The sequence below is a fragment of the Lissotriton helveticus genome, chromosome 7 (genome assembly GCF_964261635.1).
Source record: "Lissotriton helveticus chromosome 7, aLisHel1.1, whole genome shotgun sequence".
Taxonomy (NCBI): Eukaryota; Metazoa; Chordata; class Amphibia; order Caudata; family Salamandridae; genus Lissotriton; species Lissotriton helveticus.
In genome coordinates, this window is record NC_136068.1 from 314509965 (window position 1) to 314535504 (window position 25540).

At 48.8% G+C, this 25540-nt stretch overlaps 1 protein-coding gene across 6 annotated transcripts in view; it reads left to right on the forward strand.

Moving 5' to 3' along the window:
• Positions 1–25540, forward strand: part of SGK2 (serum/glucocorticoid regulated kinase 2) — a 448429-nt gene that overhangs the window by 313683 nt on the left and 109206 nt on the right. The window lies entirely within an intron of this gene.

The following is a 25540-nucleotide window of genomic DNA, read 5'->3' on the forward strand; positions in this document are numbered from 1 at the left end:
CAAAAGTTAATCTGTCCCTACACTAACTCTAAGGTGACATCCCTACTTAACAGTTCCCTTCAGGCAAGAGTAAAGGTGTCAGACGTGAAGACTCCCTAAGAAGTACATTCAGGTTTCTCAGGTAAGTAGCCTAAACTACTGAGCTCGTTCTAAGATGCTCCTTCCTACACCCCACTCTGCCATAAGTTCCCTCAAGTGCTATCTAGGATTGCCTACATCCTGCTCTGGAAACCTCCTAACAAAATCTGCTCTCCACCCTCAGGTACTGTCCCTAATACAAAACTCCCAAAATCGTAGGTACGCCCCAAGGCACACCCCGCTGGGCAGGTATCGGTTTTCGGATTTTTCCAGCATGGCATTCTTCCATCCAGCGTCCGTTAAGGTGTCCTTGGATGCCAGGCACCTTCTCCGCCAAATGTTGCGGATGGACATTCCTCTGGCAGTTACTCGTCCGCACTCCTACCGGCCTAACTTCTAAACAATGGATCATTCTACCTAACGAGATCTGTGGCCTTGGAACTGTAATACTGAGATGCAATCTGGTGCACATTCAAAGTTACATTTCAATATTCTCTGAGAACAGCACCTTATCCAGCAAGAAATTACTTCACAAAAATAACCAAATCTAAATAAAGAAATCACAGTTAGGCCTCTACTGTCTTCTCTATGTCCCAGGCCTTTCCACGTTTAGATGCATTTTGAAACGATTCTACATTATAAGCAATGCACTCTATTCCAATACAAAAACATTGCCTTTCTAACTCTAAATGTAAGCTCTTTTCCATGTTAAAGTGTCACATTCTGTCTACTACATGTGCAACTCTTAATATGGCACGTTCACTAATTTACAATACACGTTTAATAACATTTTTACGTTATATAAAGCATCACACTCCTGTTAAAGCTCTACATTAATCTACAAACGCTATGAATGTACCCTTCACACATTGCACTAATTCCTGACCTAATGTTACATTTCTAAACACACATTGGTATTTCCTCTAAATATGCGGGTGCTGACTACGGGTGATTATAATGCACCCCTACAATTTTCAAAATAACACAGCGCTCTCTCAGTTCCCCCCCTTTGATGACCTGTGTCATCACACAATACACCACCCTTAAGGAAAGAACCGAGTTAAACGGAGATTGTTGCCACTTTCCCTCTCTTGAGCAAATCCTTGTTTTAAGATTCCGATATTGACTCTCCTGCAGTCTCCATTAGTCTTTCTTGCACTCTCAATGATCTCTCCAGTCTGCTTGATCTGTACCATTTATAAGCTCGTACCAAACCCCACAATCCAATCACACATGCCACAACTATATTAAGTGTTTCAACACAAAACCAAGAAAACCCTTTCCAAGGTTTGCACACCAACTTCCTACTTTGCCAAATCCTTTGCCAACCTTTTCCCACACAGTTTCCTCAGTCAGATCCTCGATCTCACTATGGATCGCAGTAATGTTGCTTGTATATTTCTCCAGATCTTTGCTGTTGTCTGGTATAGAAGTACAACATTCTTGGACCTTCAAAAGTTTACAGACTCCTCCCTCTTTCGCTAGAAGGACGTCTAAAGCAAGACTATTTTGTAAAACCATAGTTCTTATCGATAACCTCTCACCTTCAACCAACACCAACGATTTAGCTGTATTCATTGACAACTCATCCACTACAGTTGCCAATCTTCTAATTTTCACATCATTCAAAATCACTCCCAAAGTTGGTATCATTGCTCCAAAAATGTCTCCAACTATGGCTCCTGCACTTTCACTTCGCTTCACTCTCACATGTTGTCCTCCCTCTAAAAGTTAAAAATCTTCCGTATGGTAAATCTTGGGAAAACTGATTGTTAAATAACACGTTCCATACCATTTCTCAGGCAGTCGCACATATGCATTCCTCCTGCAAACAAAATACACAGTCGGAATAACCTGCACCACACACTGCAAAAAGTCCTTTGAATAATACTATGAATAAAGTGAAAGTATGTTCACAAGTGGTATGACCTACGTACACATTCTCATAGTATGTCTGTGGTCTATGAATGCACAACTTCCGTTTCTGCACTTCATCTAGAGCTATTGGACCATAACTGCCCTTTGACTTGTGCAGCTTTTCTTCATCTGTCCAATCCACTTTACCCTGTCCTGAATCTCGCAACTGCTTTTGTTCCCGGTATCTATCTTCTACTTGTTCTATGAATTTCTTCTCTGTATCTGACAACAAACATTTCCGATTATGGCGATGAGCATAAGACGTATCCGACTCTTGAGTCGGAATAAAATATGTCCCAAGTCTGTCTTCTGATTTGTAATAATCATACTTATTCAAATGCTTATAGGTAGGTACTTCAGGAAGTACAGCATCATAATTCGAAAATAAATGCTGAAAATGATTATGTCCATAGAAAATACGAAGCAGCAACTACATGAAATTCCATAAGTCAATGGAAGGTGATGGTATCTAATACCCTCATCTATAGATGCAGGTAATTGCATACACACAACAATCTTTCGCATCCATGGCCTCAATGTACTCCTACAACAACTTCGCATACACATTAAGCTTGAAATTGCCTATAGACAGATCAGCATGTAACCTATGACTTTCCTCTAGTAGCAAAGCTCTTTTATCTCCTATTTTGACCTCTTTTTCGCTAGGAGTATTAGGTGTAGGTGTTTCTCTACCTCCACTGCCTGCTCATGTGGTACTAAATACGAAACTACAACTACTAGGATAACGAAGAGTATCACTTCTCCTACATGTGTGCCTACAATGCACATAGCTCTACGATTCAGCTTTCCAGCCTCCATGGTCTCAGGACAATTTACATATTTTCTTGTTCAGCAACAATTTTCACAATCTCTTCTCTCCAACTTTAGTTGCTCGAACCAATTCGAATCACACCTTAGAAAGCTGAAAGTCCCCTTCAGGCTTCAGTTCCTTATTTAAAGTTTTCAAAGACAACCCTAATCCTTCTCCGTCCTCTATGGGAAGTCCCTAAATTTCTTCTTCTTCCACTCGGACCTAGGTTGTCAAACTCAATTTATTTACAGAAAAGTCTCATTCATCCACCATAAGATTTGTTCCAACCGCCTCTAGCACATATTCCAAAAGTTCAAGACGAAGAACAATAGATTCATGAAAAGGTATTTCAGGACCAAACATAGGAAAGATCAGTCTACTCAAAATCAGATGGCGAATTCCGCTCAGAATCGGTGGATTCGGGACTATGATGGTCAGTACACCTTCAATTTCAAGTCCTGGTACCAACAACAGCACATCCAACTTGATGTTAGGACTGGTACTGATCACTGTCACTGCCTTCACCCTCCCCGATTCAGAACTCCTGGCATCAGTCACAAGGTAAGTCCACTCAGGAGTCGTGTACCTCCGGCAAGGCACCCTCGTTCGTCTTGATCTCCTTAGACCTCCACGAGCTTGCCTTTCTTCGCCTTCGTCTGATTCGGATTCTTCAGACACAGGAGGAAGATCTCTTTCAGAAACCAGTCGCAAGTTCAGTTGCCTTTGTCTCTCTGGCCACCGTTCCTCTGCTCTGCTGGCTCTCGCACTTTCTTCTTGCTCGCCCTGCTCACGACTTTCTTCAGCTGAGTTTGACTCTGGACCACTTTCACAGTAACTTCCCCTTTCGGAGTCAGTTTCGGAGTCGCTGCCGTTGTGAGCCTCCTCAGCTTGATCTAGTGAGCAAGCAGCTGCATCAGACACCCTCACAGCTTGGCGTGTCCCCTCCTGTGACCCTGCAACCTAAGCTTGATTTTCATTCGGGAGAGGAGCTGTTTCTTCCAAAGGTGCTGAAACTCGACAGGTATGGGAAGCATTTATCAAGCTCGGCTGCCCCCCACACTTCACTGCAGTGTTCGTGACTAGGATGACTCTCCACCGAACATCCAAGCAGCTCTATAGCACGTGCTTCCGAACCAACACCCAGTCCCCTGGACTCAGGTCGTGACAGAGATCACTAGATGCCGGGACCACAGCAGCCTGCACCTGATGAGACACAGAACGGACGACATCAGTGAGTCCTTTGCAATAATCGAGGATCAGATCATCTGTAATATTAATCTGGGCCGCTGCTGGCACCGCTGGCAACCTCATAACACTTCCCGTCAGTACTTTGTGTGGGGAAAGACCTGTTCTCCTGTCTGGGGTACTGCGCATACTCATCGACGGCAAGGCATCAGGCCACTTCAGAGACGTAGATGAACACACTTTCACCATTCGAGCTTTCAGAGTCCCATTGATCTGCTCCACTATTCCAGAAGCCTCTGGACGATAACTACAATGGAGTCTCTGATCAATATTCAGTGTTGTGCAAAGCATCTTAATGATTTCACTATGAAAATGCGTTCCTCTGTCCGATTCCAAAGAGGTCGGAATCCCGAATCGAGGGACAAGCTCCCTTAACAACAGCTTAGCTACTGTGAGTGTATCACACCTGCGGGGGTCGGGTATGCCTTCACCCACCTTGAAGACACGCACACCACTACCATGATGTACCTCAAGTAGTTGCACCTAGGCATCTCAATGAAATCCAATTGCATTCATTTGAAGGGCCCCCCTGACCTTCCAATGTGACTCATGGTAACTGCAGTCCTCTTTCTGACATTCATTTGTTGGCACGTAACACACCTCTGACACACAGCTTCTGCCACCGCACGAAACCGTGGATTGTACCATGTCTGTCGGAACCCTTGCACCATCACATTTCTTCCTAAATGCACTGCACCATGAATCTATCTTGCCATCGGACTCAACAACTCATCCGGCAACACCAGAGACCCAAATGTCCACATCCCCTTTCACGCAGCCTGAATTGATCCACACATTCTTCTCATGGTCGGACACCTGTTCTTGCAAACACTTGAGCTAATCCCAAGTATCGACCATGGCCAGCATCATGTTAAAATCGGTTCCTTCTTCACCCCCTACAACATGGTTCTCAGTAAAGATATAACCTTGTTCAGCACAGAATTGTGCAAATTCGTCCGCATAGCGGTTTCCAAGTGACACGAAATCTGCCCCTTTTCCATAAGCCGTGCACTTTACAGCAGCAATTTCTTTGGGACGTTGTAAGTCCTCTAGGAGCAACCTCACAAACTCCCCATTGCAGATGGGTGATCCCGACGATGTCATGTAACCTCTCTGGGACCATAACTGTCCAAAGTCATGAACCACACCAAACCCATATTGGCTGTCAGTGTAGATAGTAATCCGAATCGGATCTGCTGCTATGCAGGCACAAGTCAAAGCAATGATCTCAGCCACCTGAGCGGAGTATACTCCTTCCAGGCACGCAGCTTCAGCAAAAGCTGCTCTCAATTGACCAACGCTGTCCCTTAAACATGAACCATCAACGAAGAAAATTTCATCCGGGTCAACCAATGGTTCATCAACAATGTCCGGTCTCTGGTTGGTGCAAAGTTCAGTCACATCAAGACAATCGTAGTCCGCACAATCTTCATCAAGTGTGTTTGGCAACGGCATCAAGGTAGCGGGATTCAAAACAGTACAGCTCTTAAGGGTCACATTCTCCGCAGCAGGTATGATCTGCTCGTAGCATGTGAGCCTATTGTTTGTCAGGTGCTGTGTCTTGGTCCTGGTCATCAAAGGTTCAACAGAATGTGGTACATAAACAGTAAGCTGATGACCCATGACAATGCTTTCACATCTTTCAATGCTGACACCTGTTACAGCAACGGATTTGAGACATCAGGGCAACGTTGAAGCTACTGGATCTGAAGTAGCTGAGAAGTAGGCAACTGATCTACGGACACCTCCATGATCTTGTACTAGTACTGCTAAAGCGCAACCTTCTCGTTCACAGCAGAATAGTGAAAAAAGCTTATTGTAATCAGGCATTCCCAGTGCTGGAGCACAACAGAGATCCTCTCGCAATTCAAGGAAAGCCTTCATACATTTGTTGTCCCATTGTACCAGATCACTCACATCCTTGTGCGTCAGTCTCTGCAAAGGCTTTGCCTTCAAGGAGAAGTTGGCAATCCACTGGCGACAGTAGCCAACCATCCCTAGGAACATCCTAACCTCTCTCTGAGTAGAAGGCACCATCATTTCCATGATCGCCTCTATCCTATCAGTTGACACCTTCCTCTTTCTATTCGGTGACCCAAGTACTGCACCTCATTCAAACAGTACTGTAACTTGTTTGGCGACACCTTGTGTCCATTCTCTGCCAAATGACTTAGTAAGGCAATGTTATCAATTCTGCATGCATCCTCAGTCTCTGACGCCACAAGGAGGTCGTCAATGTACTGTACGAGAACAGAGTTCTGCGGCAGTACAAGACTCAATATTCTTCTTCAAGATCTGATTAAAGATCGATGGACTCTGTGTAACCCTGAGGGATACAACACCATGTTAAGACACGGTTTTCCAGCTTAAAAGCAAAAATAAATTGGCTCACTTCATGCAGAGTGATCAAGAAGAAAGATTGACACAAATCAATCACGATAAACCACTCAGCTTGGCACGGAATCTGAAACCGTACCACAGATGGATTCGGTACCACTGGACAACATGGAACAACTATATTATTGCAAATCCTGTACAATTCTGAACTTCCCACTCGGTTTCTGCAATCCCATAATAGGCGAGTTACATGGACTGCCCATTACCCCTTTCATGATTCCTTGCTTAATCAGAGACTCAATCACAGGCTTTATCCCTGCAATTGTTTCTGGAGTCAAATTGTATTGAGGGGTTCTTGGGAATTCAGCATTCTGCTTAACCTGAATCTTAACTGGTTCAACTCCTTTGATCAATCCTATGTCCTCTCCAGTAAAATTCCACACCTCCTGCGAGACTGAATCTGTCAAGTCCAGTGGAAGCTCTTCCACAGTCAAAATAGGATACATCTCTGTACAAACATGCTGATTTGCGACCTTAAAGGTAGCATCATCATTAGTTTGCAGTTTCACTCCTATGGGGGTACAATAGATGGTACAATTAAGCTTTCACAAGAGATCCCTCCCTAGTAAACAAATAGGACTCGAATCGCACACCACAAACTGATGTCTGTCACGAAACGATCCTATTTTCACAGGAATCTGTTCTGTCACGGGATTAGTCATCTTCCTATTCACAACACCTACAACTTGGATTGTCTGTCCCGAGAGGGGTAGGTTGGGGACTACTGCAGATCTCACAGCAGAACGGGTAGCACCAGTATCAACCAGAAAGGTGGTGGGGTGACCAACATCCACTTCCTCAAATGGTCCCCTCTGGTCTACATCCAAGACTGCCCCTCTCAGGCAGCGTCATGCCAACGGGTCTAAGTAACAATTATCACTCATCAAAAAGAGGCATCTGCTGGTAAGTCAGAGTCCCTGACTGGATCCTCGGTGGCTGGGGAACCTGTACTCACGGAGCCGAAGTCCCCCCTTTGACTGTTTTTGTCTTTGACACAGTCGTTGTCACCTGAGGCACCTGTACCTGCTCTACCTCTTCCTCCTGCTGGGCGTGATTTGCAGGATTCAAAGGACACTCTCGTCTCCACTGTCCAATCTGATGACACTGGTGGCAGGCATTAGTCCTTTTCAACGTGGCTAGGTCTATTCTCTGCTTGGAATCCTCTACATTTCCCTTTGTCTTGTTGTGACCATTCTGCTTCCTTCCCAGCGTACCTCCTCCTGACTGCACCTGACCTTTGTCAGCCGCCTGCATCTGGACCAGCATCTATTTGTCCTTAAGCTTTTTGTTTTTCGAGTCTATTTCATCACTACAGTACCTAGCATACCTCAAGATTTCGTCCAACGGCTTGTTTTGCCAACAAATCAAATGCTGCTGGATCATAAGGCAGATATCAAGCCTCAATCCCAAACAAACTTCAAAACAAACTGTCCCATATCCTTAGGATCCATTACATCCAACCCACTGTACTGCTTAAAGGCTTGCAACAGTCTTTCGTAATATTCATGCACTGTCTCCTTTGGTTCCTGAACCGTCCGATCTATCTTCACCCAGTCAACATCCTGTGGGGATACCTTAGATTTTAGCCATGTGATCACCTGTACATACTTTTTCATAACCAAAGGCGATGGCCCGTTTGTGACAGCGTCTCGATCTGGTTGCACGTATCCTCCATTGGCCACTTCCCGTAAAGGGTATGCCCCAACTCCTGCCATTCCCCCTCCTGGATTGGGTGTCTCTACCACACTCCTTCTGACACTTTTCCTTTGACCACCATTCTTCCCATTTGTCGAGTCTGCTCCAGGCTCGTATTCCTATAATCAGCTCTTTAATGTGGGTTTTTAAGCCAATTACCCTCTTCTCTTCTAGGTCTTGATCAGTGTATTGCAACCTATGATTTCCCTGCAACATTTTCATCCTGGACAGGTGCACATCATATTTATTTGCCAATTCAGTTAGTTTCTCATGTGCCGACTTCGCTTTGCGAGTCACATCCTTCGCTACAAGCAGCAACTCATCTGGCTCATAGAGTTCCACTCTCTCTAAGGGTAAATTTCCCTCCACTATCTCATCAACTTCTGCTTTTAATCGCATTACGTCCAACCTTTTCGCTTTCACTGCTGCTGACAGGGTACCTCTACTAGATAAACCACTTGATTCCCTGCAAGCACTGTCCTATTCTCTGCACCTATTCGCTTCGGGTGTCTCTCTAAAAGCCGTCCTGTTCTCTGCACTCCCATGGTCCCAATCCTCTCTTGGCCACTGGCTTTGAGCCCCTTCTACAGTCTCGCATGTTCTTAAATCTGGCCTCAATTCGCCAAGAGATGTTGGTCTTGGTCCCCTCAGATCCATCAGTCCTCTGGACGAATCTGCAGTAGCCGGCAACGGATTACTCCATTCCACAGGCCTTGGCATTTGGCTCAACCCATCCACTACACTGTTCCTTACATCCCTGATGCTCCCTTCCATTCCCATCTGTGATGGTTACGTTTCTCACCGGCTCTGGATTGTACACTGACACTATGGGACCAATGGTAACCGGTACCATAAGGGCATCTGGCAACCTCTGAGGACAAATGCCTCCTACATTCTGCATCTCCCCTGTTGAGAGCTTTCCCACTACTTCCGTACTAGGTGGAACTTGTTGTTCTCCAACTCCTTCTATTGGAGCTGACTTCTCCCCTTCGGACTCTGGATTGTATGGAGGAGGTCTCTCTGATAACATCCTTTCTATCAAGCTATCATCTGTGTCACTGTCTTCTTCTTCAGCATTCCTTTTCTGGCCGTCCCCTGTCTTTACCAACAGCGGATACAACCTGTCCCCCTCAATAGTCTGTACTCTCCAACTCTTCGCCAATGCATCCCACCTCACATCCTGAAATGCTCTGACTGATCGTTTTACTCTTTCCTGCCTCATGTCCCTGTTTCGCTCATGTGCCACCCTAATCCACGCATGTAATGCCTCAAACTGTGTTGGTCTAGGCAAAGGACGCAAAGAAGCCATAATCGATTTCAACTGATATAACACTTCCAATCTAAAAGTTCTGTATCTGGGAAAAGTCAATTCTTCATTTCCATCAGTCATCTTAGCCCAATTTTCAAGCCACAATAGAGTATGCAACCCTACATTCGTAGCCATATAATGAGCTGGAGTATCCTCGGGCGGAGCCTCTTCTCCCCCTCGGGGTTCTAATTTCTTTTCCCTTTTGAACATTTCTCGCAACACTTTAAAACGTTTCATGATGAAAACCAACTTTTCACAGCGCTCCTCTACTTCCTGATGACAATCCACCAATCCCAGCACGGCTTCACACCAACCGCCCTATCACAGTGCAGCACCTTCTGACGTCACTCGCCTCCGCTTCGCAGCAGTTTCCCTCCTTTACAACTCAACTCTCACTCCCGCATACATCACATTCACACACTGAAATGATCACTTACGACCAAGCAATCACTTCGCTGACTGTACATCCACAGTCTTGTAATTGTCACCGAACTGGCAACTGTCTGTCCACGAAACAACCTGACAATCACCTCAACTGATAGGGTACAACCACTCCGCAACCCACGACCAGCGTCAGTTACTCACACACCCACACACTCGTTCCCCCTATCTCGGTCCAGCGGGCGATCGATGGTACCTCACGTTCCCCTTAACAATGGTCGACAATTACTCTGGGTTTACGGTACACCCGACCCACTTAAGCTACTCCTTGAGCCTAAGATTTTCCCGGGCTGCGCACGCTCACTGTCTGATCCAGTTTCATACAACAGACATTCCAACTCCGCAAGACATCACAACACAAACACCGCAATCTAACAATATAGTACCCTATTCATACTCACTCTCCCACGAACTGCTGCTTTTGCAGCACTGTCACTCCCCGTCGCTTACCATGAAACGCCATCTTCCGCTGACAATCCACTGGGCAATCATCATCTAATTTCTATGGGCCTTAAAAACTCTTATCCTAATCTAGATCTCCCCTCACTCTAGAGACAACCATCCTACTCTGCTACCAACTGACAGAGCTGGGATTCTTATCTAGATTTTTACCTTATCAATTCTCCAGAATCCCAGGACAGGTCGACTGAACCTTTTTGTCTGCTAAGAAGTAAAGAGGGGAGGTATCCAAACTCATAATAAAAACAGCTTTGTAAATCAGCAATAAAGTCCAATTTAAAGAACCACTGACTATGAACTGAAGTTTAAGAATTTATTACAAAGCCAAAAATAATTGGACATATAAACACCTCAGCAAGAGGTTCAAAAGTAAATTGGCACTAATACAAACATAATCCTGCGAAGGAGTCTCAGACGACTCAGAATAAAAAGCAAAGTCAATTCAAGAAACCTCAGGCATCCAATAACAGTCCCTACTTGAAGTCTGGACTGCATTTATAAAGGAAAAGGTTAATCTGTCTCTACCCTAACTCTAAGGTGATATCACTACTTAACAGTTCCCTTCAGGCAAGAGTAAAGGTGTCAGCCCTGGAGACTCCCTAAGAAGTGCATTCACGTTTCTCAGGTAAGTAGCCTAAGGTACTGAGCTCGTTCTAAGATCCTCCTTCCTACACCCCACTCTGCCCTAAGTTCCCTCAAGTGATATCTAGGATTGCCTACTTCTGTAGTAGGGGATCTCTGTGTATAGTCATAATCTAGTGAATAGTCCCGCCCATGTGCGTGGACCCCATAGCAATAAAGAATAATCTCTTAAGTTGTCAAAACATGCAGAACTGCACAGACACTTAAAAGAGAATTTAAAGACAGATAATGCAGCCTATATCCACAGGCTACACTGTCTAGTACTTCAACTAGAATTCCACCAAAATCCCCAAACCTCACAGCCTGTCCAGGTTTCTTCATAGATAAAAACCTTGCCTTTAACAGCAAAACCCTCTGGAATGATAGAGAGGAAGAAATGGACAGACAAGCCCCATAGGCTGCCATTATGTGGCTCAGAACAGGATACTGTGCCTTTAAGAGAACTTTCCAGAAGCCTCACAGTATCCCAGAATGCCCTGCAGGTCCCTTTTACTTTAAGTTATTTTTTCCGGCTCCTGCTAGCAGGACCCTGGAGCATTGAGCTCTCCCTTTCTAAGGGTTTATTTAGTGATTTTTTTCACTTTTTCAAGTGTATTGAGTGTATTTCTTTGAAGTACTTGTTACTTTCTTCCTTGTGTGGGTTTCTGGGCAGCCTTTTATTGTCAAAATGCCAGCTTTATTTGACAAATGCCTAGAGTGTTCGAGGAAGAAGGCCAGGTCTGACCCACACGAGGTGTGCATCACCTGCCTTCCCTCATTTCATGTCCCAGAGTAGTGAGACATTTGCCAGGGCTTCTCCAGCAGGACCCTGAGAGATGGGATGAAGATCAGGCTCCAAGGCCTGGAAGACAGAAGACTGAAGGCACAATGTGGGTCTGGGCAGACTTCCTCTGCCCATGCTGAGGCCTCTGGGGTGCTCCCCAGGGGCAGGAAGACCAGCAAACTTCCCCATTCTCCGTCGGCGTCGATTGCACCGACGACTGCGTCGAGAAGGATGACTGCAGTCTGTTCCCTGTCTCCCCAGGGCTCTGGGTCGAAGCGGCGATGACGTTCGACATCGAGGGAACTGAATAGACCGCCGTCGAGATCACCGGTGACTATTTCATCGTCATCATCGTTGAGTTATTGACGTAGAGAGGTGGTCCGGCGTCGGGGCTCGCCGTCGAGGCGACGGCGTCGAGGGGATCCTTGACGTCGAAGTCTCGCAGACGTTCATCGTCGTCGAGGAGACGCTCGCCGTCGAGGCGAAGGTCGCCGTTGAAGCGGAGGTCGCCGTCGAGGCAAAGGCGCTCGCCGTCGAGGAGGAGGCGCTCGCCGTCGAGGGGCCGACGGTTGCCGTCGGGTCAACGTTCTTCGACGCCGAAGAGGCGCAGAAGGAGTTCTGGCGCCAGGAGTCATCTAGTTGGTGTCATGTGCCGATAGGGGATTCTCCATCGCCTCAGCCTAGGAAGGAACAGTAACCGGGCTCGGTGTACTCTGAGGTGTATACACCCCCTAAACCGAGGGCAACTCCACCTCCCTTGCCCAAGGAGCCTCCGCCGCAGACCCCCCCCCGCCGCCGCTCCCACCTCAACCTCATCCTCAGCCTCTGCCTCAGCCTCATCCTACTCCTCGGCTCCCAGCTGCCGCAATATCCGACTCCTCCTAAGGGGACCCCTCGGCCGAGGACCCCAGTCAGGCCGAAGTCGCCTACGCCTGTGAGGCCTGTGGTGCGTCCCAAGCCGAGGAGATCGCGCTCTCGCTCCGGTCGGAGGGGTAGATCGCGGAGTTGTCACAGGTCTTCGACGAGATCGAGGCAACGCCACAGGAGGCGCAGGTCACGGTCCCGCACGGACTCTTCTGGGACCAGGGACTACTCACCGACTCTGTCGGAATCCCCTGGGACGAGGGTGTCGCCCGTAGACGACATAGTCACGTTCCAAGAGGTTCTGCTGAGGGGGGCAGCGAAGTTAGGCATCACAGTGACGTTGCCTACGCCCACGACGTCCGTGATCTTCGAGACGCTACATAAAAAGCACCTGTCTCGACCATTGCTGCCTCTAGTACCAGGATTGGTAGAGCCCGCAGAGGAATTGTTTCTCACTCCCGCTGTGACGAAGGCTGCTCCCTCCAGGCTCCTTAAGAAGTACCGGGCCCCGGACTCGGACCTGGCTTTCCTTAGAATGGATCCGACACCGGACTCTGTCATAGTGACGGCGGCTAGAAAGCAGCATGCCACCACCCAGTCTTCCACGGTCCCTCCTGATAAGGAGAGCCGCTGGATAGACTCGGCAGGCAGAAAAGTCTGTCGGACGGCTTCTACTGCGATGAAGGCGGCTAGTGCCACCGCCTTGCTAGGGCGGTACGATCGTGCCCTATGGGAGTCCCTCCAGAAATTCGCCGAGCTCCTTCCTCGAGACAAGAAAGAGGACTTTCAAGAGATTTTGAAGGAGGGGATGCTGGTGTCTAACCAACTCATCAGCGCGGCGGCTGAGGTGTCTCTTCTGGCGGCACATGAGTACTGTCATGGTGTCAGCCAGCGACGCCACTCTTGGCTTCGCCTTACGTCGCTCAAGCCAGAGGCTCAGCAGCGGGTGGCCAATCTGCCTTTCTCGGGGGAAACCCTGTTTTGCAAGCATGCGGATGGCGAGAGGGCCCGCATGAAGGCGGAGGCCGAGACCCTGACGGCTGTCGGGTTGGAGAAGCCCAAGGAGAAGAAGACCTACCGCCCATTCCAGAGACGGTTTGGGTCGCAGGGCAGAGGGCGTGGGCAGGCGTCTGGACAGCAGCAGCAACAGCAGCAGCAGTTCCGAAGGCCCTTCCAGAAGCGCCAGAAGGGCAGAGGCAGCCAGCAGTCCGCCGCAGCGACCAAAGGCCCGGCTGGGTCTCGGCCCTGAGCGGTTACTTCCCCTACATCCGTTACCCGCTCCGGTGGTAGGAAGCGTTCAATTTTTTCTGGCAGAGTGGAGAAAAATTACTCAGGACATGTGGGTGCTGAATATTGTTTGCAATGGATACAGTCTTCGGTTCACCAGCCCGCCTCCAGCAATTCATCCGGTCAGCTCGCAGTTTCAGCTGCGCGAGCTCCAGACGGAGGCCGATATCCTATTAAGGAAAAGGGCGATAGAAGACGTACCTCTGTCTCAAAGGGGAAGAGGTCTGTACTCCCGGCTTTTTCTGGTTCGCAAGAAGGACAAGAACGAGTTCAGGCCCATTCTGGATTAGCGACAAGCAAACAAGTGGATTCGCAGAGAGAAATTTCGCATGCTGTCGTTGCTTCAGATTTATCCTCAGCTGCAACAGGGAGACTGGCTCTGCGCTATAGAGACCTACAAGATGCGTACTTCCACGTGCCCATTGCACACAAACACAGGAAGTTCCTGCGATTCCAAGTCGGCGCCAATCATTATTAGTACACAGTACTGCCATTCGGGCTGAAGTCTGCGCCCAAAACATTCTCGAAGTGCATGGCGGTGGTAGCTGCACACCTGAGGAAGAACAAGGTGTTTGTCTACCCGTACCTGGACGATTGGTTGATCAAGGCCTCCTCCTTCTCGGAAGCTCAAGCGCACTTCCAGAAGACGTGCGTTCTCTTGAACAAGCTGGGGTTGCACATCAACATGTCCAAGTCTGTCCCGACTCAGGTCCAGTGCATACAGTACTTGGGAGCCTCCATAAATACGCTGTCAGCAAGCGTGTCTCCTTCGGAGGAGAGACGATTATCACTCCTTCAGAAGGCTCAGGCTCTTATGACCGCTCCATCTACAACAGTGAGGACGGTGTCTTCTCTACTGGGGTCGATGGCCTCTTGTATCTTCCTCACGCCACACGCACGGCTGCACATGAGACCATTGCAGTAGTGCTTGGAGTATCAGTGGGATCAGAGGAAAGGATCTTGGGACGACAAGATACGACTGTCTCTGCATGCTCTTCAGTCTCTGAAGTGGTGGTGTTCAGTGGAGAATCTCCTCAGAGGGGTTCCCTTCCACTAGGACATTCCCAACAGACTATTGTGACGGATGGGTCTCTCCACGGCTGGGGGGCGCCATCCGGAGACTTACAGATACAAGGAACGTGGTCCCCGACGGAGTCCACGTATCGCATCAATTTCCTGGAACTCAGGGCTGTTCACTTGACACTGAAGGCCTTTCATCCGTCCTTCCAGACCAACTCTCTGCTTGTACAGACGGACAATATGACCACGATGTATTACCTCAACAAGCAGGGGGGTTCGAGATCGCGCACTCTGTCGCAGGAGGCGCAGGTGATCTGTCACTGGCTTCTAGCCAGAGGACTGACTGCTACCCATCTGCCAGGTGTGCAGAATGTTCAGGCAGACGCACTGAGCAGACTGATTCAGGAAAACCACGAATTGGTCATAAACGACGAAGTACTAGGAGAAGTCTTCGCAAGGTGGGGGTCTCCAGACGTAGAGCTGTTCGCCACCGCCGAAAACAGCAAATGCCGAGACTTCGCCTCCAGGTACTACCAGCGGGGGACGCTGGGGAATGCGTTATGGATCAACTGGTCGAACAGCTTTCTGTACACTTTTCCACCCATTCCCCTGATTCCGGCGGTGCTCATCAAGCTGTCCCATTCCAGGGCGCGGATGATACTGATTGCCCCGGAATGGCCCAGGCAGTGGTGGTTCACGGACCTGCTTCACCGGTCTCTCCTTCCTCACATACGGCTGCCGTGCCGTCCGGACCTTCTCATGAAGTTCGGGGGGCAGATGTTGCACCCCAACCTCTCGTCTTTGAGTTTGGCGGCATGGCTCCTGAGATAGTGCAATAGGCCATCTGAATCTACCTGAAGATTGTATGGACATACTGAAGGAGGCTAAGCGACCTTCCACTAGGACTTCCTATGCTTAAAAGTGGAAGAGGTTTTGCATCTGGTGCAAGTCCAAGAACTATGACCCAACGACATGTAAGGAAGATGTCATCCTTCCGTATCTTCTACATCTGGTGCAGTCTGGCCTTAATGTCCATTCCATTAAGGTTCATTTGGCTACGCTGACTGCCTACAGGAAATGCCCTTAACAGACTTCCTTCTTCCAGATCCCTGTGAGATCCCTGTGATCAAAGACTTTTTGGAAGGCTTGAAGAAAGTGTTCCCTCCTGTCCGGCTTCCTTCGCCTTCATGGGAATTGAACGTGGTGCTGTCCAGATTGATGCAGGAGCCTTTTGAACCTATTCATAAGGCTTCGTTGCAGCACCTGTCCTGAAAGGCGGCGTTCCTCGTGGCCATTACATCGGCCCGCAGGATGAGTGAAATTCAGGCGTTGTGTTGCCAAGAACCTTATACTGTATTTCATGCTGCTAAGGTTGTTATGCGTACTCACCCTAAATTTCTTCCAAAGGTTATATCTGATTCCCATGTTAACCAGACCATAACTTTACCTACGTTTTTTCAGAATCCTTCATCTCCAGCGGAAAGGTCCCTGCATTCCCTGGATGTTAGGAGGGTGTTGAAATTTTATCTGGATAAAACCAAGGATATTCGTAGGTCAGACCAATTGTTTATCAATAATGGATCAGTCAGGACCGGTCTTGATACCTCTAAACAGTCCATCTCGAGGTGGATTGTGTCCTGTATACAATTGTGTTACCAAAAGGCTAATAAGACCTTAGGGGGTAAACCTAAGGCTCATTCCACCAGGGGCAAAGCTGCCACGACTGCTTTGCTACGTAATGTTCCAATTGCAGAAATCTGCAAGGCGGCCACTTGGAAGTCGGTCCATACCTTTGCTAAGCATTACTGTCTGGACACTGATGCCAGGACAGACGTTCAGGTTGGGCAGGCTTCGCTGCGAAATCTGTTCGCACAGTAGTGGTGTTATGTAATTCCACCGCCGCTTTGGTGTGGGGATGGGCTTGCCATTCTATTCACTAGATTATTACTATACACAGAGATCCCCTACTACAGAAGGAGTAGTTTCTGTCCTTTAACTCCAGTTCTGTAGTAGGGGTATCTCTGTTATAGTCCTAAGCGCCCGCCCTCCTCCCCGGTGGAGAGATATATATTCATGTAAGCAATGCTACAGGTCTGGCGTGTTACGCCTTCAAAAAGAACTGAAAGTAAAAGGGACCTGCAGTGCATTCTGGGATACTGTGAGGCTTCAGGAAAGTTCTCTTAAAGGCACAGTATCCTGTTCTGAGCCACATAATGGCAGCCTATGGGGCTTGTCTGTCCATTTCTTCCTCTCTATCATTCCAGAGGGTTTTGCTGTTAAAGGCAAGGTTTTTCTCTGTGAAGAAACCTGGACAGGCTGTGCTGTTTGTGTATTTTGGTGGAATTCTAGTTGAAGTACTGGACAGTGTAGCCTGTGGATATAGGCTGCATTATCTGTCTTTAAATTCTCTCTTAAGTGTCTGTGCAGTTCTGCATGTTTTGACAACTTAAGAGATTATTTTTGATTGCTCCGGGGTCCACGCACATGGACGGGACTATTCACTACATTTATGACTATAACAGAGATACCCCTACTACAGAACTGGAGTTACAGGACAGAAACTACTCCTTCGGTAGAAGGGGGATCTCTGTGTATAGTCATAATCTAGTGAATAGTCCCGCCCATGTGCGTGGACCCCGGAGCAATCAAAAATAATCTCTTAAGTTGTCTTCTTTGCAGTCCTGCATAGACACTTAAGAGAAAATTAAAGACAATTATGCTGCCTGTACCTACAAGGCTACACTGTCCAGTACCTAAACTACAAATGCCAAGGATATTTTACCAACATCACATTTACCATAATGTGTCGAGTTCCATCCATAGAGAAACTTCCCCTTCACAAAAACCTTGGAATGATAGAGAGGAAGGGATGGACAGACAAGCCCCCATAGGCTGCCATTATATGTCTGGAAAAGGGATACCGTGCCTTTAAGGAACTCTCCAGAGACCCTCTGTATCCCATGATGCACAGCAAACTCCTTTTACTTTCAGTTCTTTTTTCCTGCTAGCCGGACCCTGGAGCATTGAGCTCTCCCTTTTTGGGTTTAATTCTAATTTTTTGACACTTTTCAAGTGTTTAGAGTGTTTCACTCGACGCCCACCTATTCCTTCTTCCATTTGCTGGAGTTTTTTGCCAGTTTTTGCCACCTTTTCTGTCAAATGCCTGCATTGTTCGACAGATGCCCTGAGTGTGCCAGGAAGGCCAAATCGGATGGCCACAGAGTGTGTATCCTCTGTCTCCCTTCATCCCATGTTCCTGGGGATTGTGACATCTGCCAGTCCTTTTCCAAAAGGACCAGGAGAGAGAGGGAGAAGATCCGGCTCCAAGGCCTGGAGCTGAGGAAACTAAAGGATCAAGGTGGGTCTGGGCATGGGAGGGCTGGATCGGAGTCCTCTGCCCGTGCTGCGGCCTCTGGGGGGGCTCCCCAGTCAAGAGAAGGCCAGGAAACGGCACATTTCTCCGTCGACGTCGATGGCGTCGAGAGGATTGACCACCGTGTGCTCCCCGTTGACCAAGGACTCTGGGTCTGGGTCGAAGCGTCGTCGCTCGAGCACTACATCAACGTCGAGGAGTCATTGACGTCGTGATGGTTCCAGGCACCGGCGCTCGCCGTCGAGGTCTACTCGGCGTTCGACGTCGAGGAGCAGGCACTCGACGTCGAGGAAAAGGAGATCGCCTTCGAGGGATGTTTCGACGTTGAGGCATTCGACGTCAAGGAAGAGGTCGATGTCTAGAAAGGAGAAGTCAACCTCCAGGAGGCGATTCAGGACAAGGATGGCGTCCCCGGGATCGGTGGTCAGCCTGTCCTCTGCTTCCACGAGCCCCCTGGTCGCGGCGGCGCCGGCGCTCGCCCAGTAGAAGGTCTGCTTCTAGGACTTCGTCGCAAAGGCCTACAAAGAAGAAGAGAGTGGTTAGAGCTTCCGACTCGGAGTACTCTCAAGCCTACTCCCCTTCTCGGCCGAGGTCGTCTACGCCTCCTACGTTGCCGCAGAAGAGTCCCACTCCTCCACCGCTTCCTCCACTTCTGAGGACTCCTCCTCCTCCTCCTCCTCTTCCGAAAACTCCTCCTCCTCCACATCGTGCTCCGCCTCTTCCACCAAGGCTTCCTCCACGGTCCGTCTCGCTGCCGCGCTTCCCATCACCACCTAAGGGGACACCACAGCCGAAGACTCCGGCTCTACCTCCGCAGCTGACCAGGCCTGTGGATCGTCCATGACCTCGGAGGTCCAGATCTCGGTCCAGGTCGCGATCCAGGCGAAGACGCCGTTCTAGGAAAGGTCACGGCGGCGACACAGATGTGATCGATCGAGATCCCGTCATACGGATTCGTCCAGTGCTCGGGGGTATTCGCCCACTCTGTCAGATTCACCCCGCACGAGAGTGTCACCAGTGGACGACATTGTGTTGTTTCAAGAGGTTTTATTGCGAGGGGCGGCGAAGCTAGATATTACCTTGACGGTGCCTACGCCCTCTACGTCCGTGATCTTCGAGACCCTCCATAAGCGGCAACTATCACGACCACTGTTTCCCTTAGTGCCAGGGTTGGAGGAACCGGTGATGGACCTTTTCCTGATGCCAGCGTCCGCGAGATCTTCCCCCTCCAGGCTGCAGAACAAATACAGGCCTCCAGGCTCCGATCCGGCATTTCTTAGGTCGGACCCGGTCCCAGATTCTCTGATCGTTACGGCCGCCAGGAAACAACACGTTACTGCTCCTTCATCCACGGTACCCCCTGATAAAGAGAGTAAGCAGATGGATTCAGCGGGGCGTAAGGTCTGCGGTACGGCTTCTATGTCTATGAAAGCTGCTAGTGCCATGGCTCTCCTGGGGCGATACGATCGATCCCTGTGGGATTCCCTGCAGCAGTTTATGGAGCATCTCCCTAGGGACAAAAGGGAGGATTTTCAAGAGGTCATCAACGACGGCATGATGGTGTCTAATCAAGTGATCAGCGCGGTGGCGGATTCCTCGCTCTTGGCTGCCCATGGCTATTGCCACGGGATAAATTTGAGACGTCATGCCTGGTGACGTCGCTGAAACCAGAGGCCCAGCAGAGGGTCGCCAACCTGCCGTTCTCTGGAGTGACATTGTTTGGAAAACACGCTGATGAGGAGATGGCCCGCATGAAGGCGGAGGCTGAAACCCTGACGGCCGTCGGGTTAGAGAAGCCGAAGGAACAGAAAAAGTCGTTCCGCCCCTTCCAGAGGCGTTTCGGTGCCCAGGGCAGAGGGCAAGGTCGTCAAACTGGCCAGCAGCAACATCAGCAGCAGAAGTACCAGAGGCGTCCTTTCCAGAAGCGACAGAGGGGCAGAGGCGGCCAGCAGTCCTCCTCGACGCCCAAAGGCCCGGCTGGGTCTAGGCCCTCAGGTGCTACTTCCCCCTCGTCTGTTACCCGCTCCGGTAGGGGGAAGCATCCGACATTAATTGGCAGAGTGGAGAAAAATTACTCTGGACAAGTGGGTGCTGAATATTGTTTGCAATGGATAGTCTTCGTTTCATCAACCCGCCTCCAGCAATTCCACCCGTTTGCTCGCAGTTTCAGCTGCACGAGCTCCAAGCGGAGGCCGATACCCTGTTAAGAAAAAGGGCGATAGAAGACGTCCCTTTGTCTCAAAGGGGAAAGGGTCTTTACTCACGGTTCTTCCTGGTGGGCAAGAAGGACAAGAACGAGTTCAGGCCCATTCTGGATTTGCGACAAGCAAACAAATGTCGTTGCACCAGATCTATCCTCAGCTGCAAAGGGGAGACTAGCTTTGCACAATAGATCTGCAAGATGCGTACTTCCATTTGCCCATTGCACGGAAACACCGGAAGTTCCTGCGATTTCTAGTCGGCACCAATCACTATCAGTACACCGTACTACCGTTTGGACTGAAGTCTGCACCCAGGACGTTTTACAAATGCATGGCAGTGGTGGCAGCGCACCTGAGAAAGAACAAGGTGTTTGTCTACCCGTACCTGGACGACTGGTTGATCAAAGCCTCCACCTTCCAGGAAGGGCAACTGCACTTCATCAAGATGTCTGTGCTGTTGAACCGGCAGGGGTTGCATATAAACATGTCCAAGTCTATCCCGATTCCTGTCCAGTGCCTGCAGTACTGCTAAGCCTCCATCAATACGCTGTTAGCAAGCGTGTCTCCTTCGGAGGAGAGACGCTTATCGATCCTTCGGAAGGCTCAGTCTCTCATAGCTGCTCCATCTACAACAGTGGGGACGGTGTCTTCTCTACTGGGGTCGATGGCGTCTTGCATCTTCCTCACGCCACATGCACGCCTCCACATGAGACTGCTGCAGGAGTGGGGCATGGTGGTGCTCGGCAGAGAATCTCCTCCGAGGAGTTCCTTTCCACAAGAAGATCCCCACTCAAACTAGTGTGACGGATGCGTCTCTCCAGGGCTGGGGAGCGCATTCAGACCATCTACAGATCCAGGGAACGCGGTCTCCGGCGGAATCCATGTATCACATCAATTTCCTGGAACTCAGAGCTGTCCACTTGGCACTGATGGCCTTTCATCCGTCCTTCCAGACCAACTCCTTGCTCCTTGCTTGGGCAGACTGACAATACGACCACAATGTATTACCTCAACAAGCAGGGGGGCTCCAGATCGCGCACACTGTCGCAGGAAGCGCAGGCGATCTGGCACTGGCTGCTAGCCAGAGGACTGACGATAACGGCGACTCATCTGCCAGGTGTGCAGAATGTTCAAGCGGACGCCCTCAGCAGGTTGATCCAAGAAAACCACGAGTGGGTCATAAACTACGAGGTGCTCGACGACATCTTCGCCATGTGGGGCACTCCAGACGTAGATCTGTTTGCCACCGCCGAAAACAGAAAATGCCGCGACTTCGCCTTCGAGGTATTACCAGCCGGGGACTCTGGGGAGCGCGTTATGGATCAACTGGTCGAACAGTTTTCTGTACGCTTTTCCACCAATTCCCCTGATTCCAGCGGTGCTCATCAAGTTGTCTCAGTCCAGGACACGGATGATCCTCATCGCTCCGGAATGGTCCAGACAGTGGTGGTTCACGGACCTGCTTCACCGGTCTCTCCTACTTCACTGGCGGCTGCCGTGTCGGCCAGAACTTCTTACGAAGTTCGGGGGCAGATGGTGCACCCCAACCTCTCATCGTTGAGTTTGGCGGCATGGCTCCTGAGAGAGTGCAATATGGCCACTTGAATCTTCCTGAGGATTGCATGGATATATTGAAGGAGGCTAAGATGCCTTCCACTAGGACTTCTTACGCTTACAAGTGGAAGAGATTCTGCATCTGGTGCACCTCTAAGAACTATGATCCGACGACCTGCAAGGAAGATGTCATCCTTCCATACCTTCTGCATTTAGCTCAGTCTGGACTTAATTTCTCTTCCATTAAGGTTCACCTCGCAGCTTTGACTGCGTACAGGAAATGTCCTGCTCAGACTTCCTTCTTCCAGATTCCTGTGATAATGGATTTTTTGGTAGGATTGAAGAAGGTGTTCCCTCCTGTTCGGCTTCCTTCGCCTTCGTGGGAGCTGAACGTGGTGCTATCCAGGTTGATGGAGGAACCTTTTTGAGCCTATTCACAAGGCTTCACTGCAGCACCTGTCGTGGAAGACGGCGTTCCTCGTGGCCATTACATCGGCCCGCAGGGTGAGTGACATTCAGGCATTGTGTTGCCAGGAACCTTATACTGTGTTTCATGCTGCTAAGGTTGTTATGCGTACTCACCCTAAGTTCCTTCCTAAAGTGATCTGATTTTCATGTTAATCAGACTATAACTTTACCAACGTTTTTTTCAGAACCCTTCCACTCCTGCGGAGCGTTCTCTCCATTCCCTGGATGTCAGGAGGGTGTTGAAATTCTATCTGGATAAGATCAAGGATATTCGTAGGTCCGACCAATTGTTTGACAACTATGGGTCGGTCAGAACTGGTCTGGCTACCTCTAAACAGTCCATTTCCAGGTGGATTTTTCATGTATCCAGCTATGTTATCAGAAAGTGAACAAGACCTTAGGGGGTAAGCCTAAGGCTCATTCTACTAGGGGCAAAGCAGCTACAACAGCTTTGCTCCGCAATGTTCCCATTGCAGAGATCTGCAGGGCGGCCACACCTTTGCTAAGCATTACTGTCTGGACTCTGATGCCAGGGCAGATACTCAGGTTGGACAGGCTTCGTTGCGAAATCTGTTTGCACAATAGTGGTGTTGTCTGTTTTTTCTCCACCGCAGGGTTGGTGTTTGGGATTGGCTTGCCATTCTATTCACTAGATTATGCCTATACACAGAGATCCCCTACTACAAAAGGAGTAGTTTCTAACCTGTAACTCCCGTTCTGTAGTAGGGGTATCTCTGTTATAGTCATGAGCGCCCGCCCTCCTCCCCAGTGGAGAAAATGGTTCTGTAATTTATGCTACAGGCCTTGCTTTATGCACCTTCAAAAACAACTGAAAGTAAAAGAAGTTTGCTGTGCATCATGGGATACCGAGGGTCTCTGGAGAGTTCCTTAAAGGTACGGTATCCCTTTTCCAGACATATAATGGCAGCCTATGGGGGCTTGTCTGTCCATCCCTTCCTCTCTATCATTCCAAGGTTTTTGTGAAAGAGAAGTTTCTCTATGGATGGAACTTGACACATTATGGTAAATGTGATGTTGGTAAAATATCCTTGGCATTTCTAGTTTAAGTACTGGACTGTGTAGCCTTGTAGGTACAGGCCGCATTATTGTCTTTAATTTTCTCTTAAGTGTCTATGCAGGACTGCAAAGAAGACGACTTAAGAGATTATTTTTGATTGCCCCGGGGTCCATGCACATGGGCGGGACTATTTACTAGATTGACTATAACAGAGATACCACTACTACAGAACTGGAGTTACAGGTAAGAAACTACTCCATCCTGCTCTGGCAACCTCCTAACAAAATCTGCTCTCCACCCTCGGATACTGTCCCTAATACAAAACTCCCAAAATCGTAGGTACGCCGCAAGGCACACACCTCTGGGCAGGTATCGGTTTTCGGATTTTTCCAGCATGACATGCTTCCATCTAGCATCCGTTGAGGTGTCCTTGGATGCCAGGCACCTTCTCCGCCAAATGTTGCAGATGGACATTCCTCTGGCAGTTACTCGTCCGCATTCCTACCGGCCTAACTTCTAAACAATGAATCATTCTACCTAACGAGGTCCGTTGCCTTGCACCTGCAACTGAAATACGTGAGAAGCAATCTTGTGCACATTCAAAGTTATAATTCAATATTCTCTGAGAACAGCACTTTCCCAGCAAGAAATTATTTCACAAAAACAACCAAAGCTAAATAAAGAAATCACAGTTAGGCTCTACTGTCTTCTCTCTGTCCCAGGCCTTTCCATGTTTAAATGCATTTTGAAACGATTTTACATTATAAGCAATGCACTCTATTCCAATCCAAAAACAACATTTCCTTTCTAACTCTAAACGTAAGCTCAATTCCATGTTAAAGCGTCCCATTCTGTCTCCTACACGTGCAACTCTTAATATGGCACGTTCATTAATTTACAATACACACGTTTACTAACATTTCTATGTTAAATAAAGCATCACACTCCTGTTAAAGCTCTACATTAATCTATAAACGCTATGAATGTACCCTTCATACATTGCACTAATTCCTGACCTAATGTTACATTTCTAAACACATATTAGTATTTCCTCTAAATATGCGGGTGCGGACTACGGGCGATAATAATGCACCCCTACAATTTTCAACATAACATGGCGCTCTCTCAAGGGCAAGTCCGACCTGAAATTGACTTTGAGATGATAACTTGACACCAGGTCCACAGTCCACGAGTATGGTACCCCCTGTCCCTCTACTCTGTGTTGAACATCTAAAAAAAACACATGACCCCTCGTGATTGAGGCCCTCGGACCATCACTGCCTCTTGGCCATGGTCAGCCCCAAGCAACTGGGTTGGACGCCCCGCTCTCTGGCTCTGTGCCGAAACACCAGCCGAAGCCTTTGGTGCCAACCACCCTGGGCACCCAGCTGCCTGTCTGTGACGAGACTACAGTCGACATCCACTGCTTCGACACTGAGTGGAACCTCGGCACTGAAACACAAGCATGGCTCGGACCTGAAAGCTTAGAATCCTGCTTCAAGTAACAGCATATCAGTGGAGCCTCTCCTCCATAACCTATTAGAAAAGCTGGATACTCAACAGAAGCAGATTCACATTCAGCCTCACATGGGACAAGTACCACTAGACTCTCTAGTGATCATCACTGCTCATAAGCATGCTAATTCAAAAACTACTAGAGACTCCCCTCCACCTGACAAAGAGCAAGCGTATTGTTGCGACCAGGAAAAGGGTTGTGGCACAATCTGTAAGCCGTTGGCATTTTGCCAACTCAGTGGGCTTACTTGCTCGCTAAGACTGTGCTCACTGGGACAAAATGGAGGAGCACCTCCAACATCTCCCAGCAGAACACAGAAAAGAAGACCAGAACTTGTCTGAGAGGGCAAGCTAATATCAAATACCTACATATGTTGTGCCCTAGACTCTGCTGATACTGCAGCTAGAGGCATCATTACCAGCATCTTGCTTTGATGTCACGCATGGCTGCGTATTTCTGGATTCAAACTAGAAGTGCAGCAG